Raw genomic sequence first — 2,317 nt, 5'->3', positions numbered from 1 at the left:
GTCTGAATCATCCTGAACTTCTGTTCTAAATCTTTACCCAAACAAAAAAAATGTGGTGTCATCTGCAAACAAGACTCATTTAAACAACCCCGACACATTTACCAGATCATTTACATATAAGAGAAACAATTTTGGTCCAAGCACAGAACCTTGTGGAACTCCACATGTAATATCACCAAATTTAGATCTTACATCATTTATCTGAATAAAATGTTTCCTGTTTGTCAGATAACTAGATACCCACTGTAGTACTGGACCTCTCATCCTGAAGAGCAGCATGATTTGTTGGAGAAATAAACATTAGCTTCTGGATGTTTGGCCTCATGGAAACTTTGAATAGAATAGTCAGTATATAAGAAACAACAGCTGGTTGTTTAGTTCTGAGTTGTTCCATGCTCATCCTTCCCTCTCTGGCACTTATTCACAGCTCTGCTGCTGAAATGGCAAAATGAAGATCACATATGCCTTTGGCTTTTTGACAACATTCACATCTGTCCTTCCTCCTCACATTTGAAGGACATCCACCAAGGACAAGACTAGATCAGACCCCCCCACCGCCACTTTCACCCTCCTATCATAAAACTATACTGTGATCCAGTGCAGATGCTCCCAGCCACAGACGTTTCAAAATGAAGATTGTGGCATTAAATGGAACGGCATCTTGTAAAAAAGACAAAAAGAACAACAACAACATAATTGGGGTCCCATGTGAGAAGTCTCAGTGCTGTGTCATCCTAACACCATGTAGGCACCGTGGCCTCACAACTGGGAGCTAATAAACACCTTGCCCAGGCAGGAAGGTGTCAGCTTTACACCCAGGATGAAGAGTGTCTCCAGGAGAACTGAGAACACGTCATAAGCTGGCATTAGCCCCCTCTCTAAGAACTGCTGGTCGTTTCAGCGTGGCTGTGATCAGTCACCGTCCACGCCATCACCACCCACTCCCGTCTCTGGTCTGCTGTCACATCCACGCTCAAGCTGAGTTCTTCTATGAATAATTAAAGCAGCACACGCTCCTGCTCTTATTGTTTTGCCTCTCTGTTCCATCGACATGTGATTAGATTACAAAACACACCAATATCTAAGAATATACCTCAACAGAACAGCTGGAAGGGCCTCAATTTCCCTGCGATATCTGATTCCGTGCATTAAATGGCCCAGTATGTAGAGATTTGGGTTATTGCAGGCATTGATCAGTGTAACTCAATATGGGATGTTAGTCGCCGTGGAACACCGGAGGATAGGAGGGATATTTGCAATGTGCCACACACTGCAGGGCTCAAAGGTGAATGCTACTGATGGCTGGAGATAGCCAAGGTCACCCACGGCACATTTATTTAATGAAGGCAGCTCAGACCGAGCTCAGACAAAGCCCATCATGCACTGTGGCAGAGCTGAGCCTCATTACCTGAGAAATCCATGGGAAAACTTAAAAACTGGGATTTTAAAAGCCATCAACACACCAACTGCAGCGGATTATCGGGAACACTCAGCTTGATAGGGTCACATGAAAGTCACTTAAAAAAAACACAAAATCATCACTTTGATGGACAAAGAACTGCACCACACCCTCAGCTCGTCTCCACGCCACATCTCAGAGTGCATCGTCTGATTCATCCGACTGGACTGTGGAAACATTCAGAGGCAGAGCAGGACGACGCTGCTCCGGTTATTCATAACAAATGAAGCTACAGCACTTTATGAATAACCACAGGCACAGCATCACACCATCTCTACCAGCACCAGAGTCCATGTGTTTTACGTACTTTAAACACAGACGGAGCAGATAGTGACAGGGAGGCAGAGCTGCACAGTAGAGGTGGAGACTCTTCCACATTTCCTGCCAGTGCTGCCATGAATAACAAACAACAGATGGAGTGTGGCACCAGAAACGCACAAGTTTCTTCCAGTGTCCCACATTGTCGCAGTTGATGCTATATATAGACCCCCCCACCCCCTTTTTTTTTTTTTACTGTCATCTTGTGAAAAAGAAAGAGTCCCAAGTTGTTTTGGAGAGCGAAACCAAAAACTGCAGATCTGCAGAATCCAGCTTCATTTCTCTCTGCTGCCCGTTTTACAGATAGTCATCTTTTTTTCCTCTCTTTGCAGATGAAGAAATGGCAGGATGACGGCAGGATCACGACTGCATCACACTGCACACAATGAGAAATGTTATCTCTGCACAACCCATATGTGCTGACAGTGGCGTCACTAGACCTATTTTAGGGGGTCTGGAGCCCCCCTAAACTATTTTGGTGTAAAAATTTTTTTTTTACAAAAATAAAATATGATGTGGTCAGAATAAACAACCATTTAA

General features: G+C 44.1%; 1 protein-coding gene across 1 annotated transcript in view; it reads right to left on the bottom strand.

Annotated features, from left to right (window-relative positions):
• Positions 1–2,317, bottom strand: part of LOC106531189 (leucine-rich repeat and immunoglobulin-like domain-containing nogo receptor-interacting protein 1) — a 154,126-nt gene that overhangs the window by 61,582 nt on the left and 90,227 nt on the right. The window lies entirely within an intron of this gene.

This window comes from Austrofundulus limnaeus, unplaced genomic scaffold (genome assembly GCF_001266775.1).
Source record: "Austrofundulus limnaeus strain Quisiro unplaced genomic scaffold, Austrofundulus_limnaeus-1.0 Scaffold604, whole genome shotgun sequence".
In the NCBI taxonomy this organism is placed as follows: Eukaryota; Metazoa; Chordata; class Actinopteri; order Cyprinodontiformes; family Rivulidae; genus Austrofundulus; species Austrofundulus limnaeus.
Note: the sequence above shows the minus strand (reverse complement) of the source record. Positions and strands in the feature narration are given on the sequence as shown.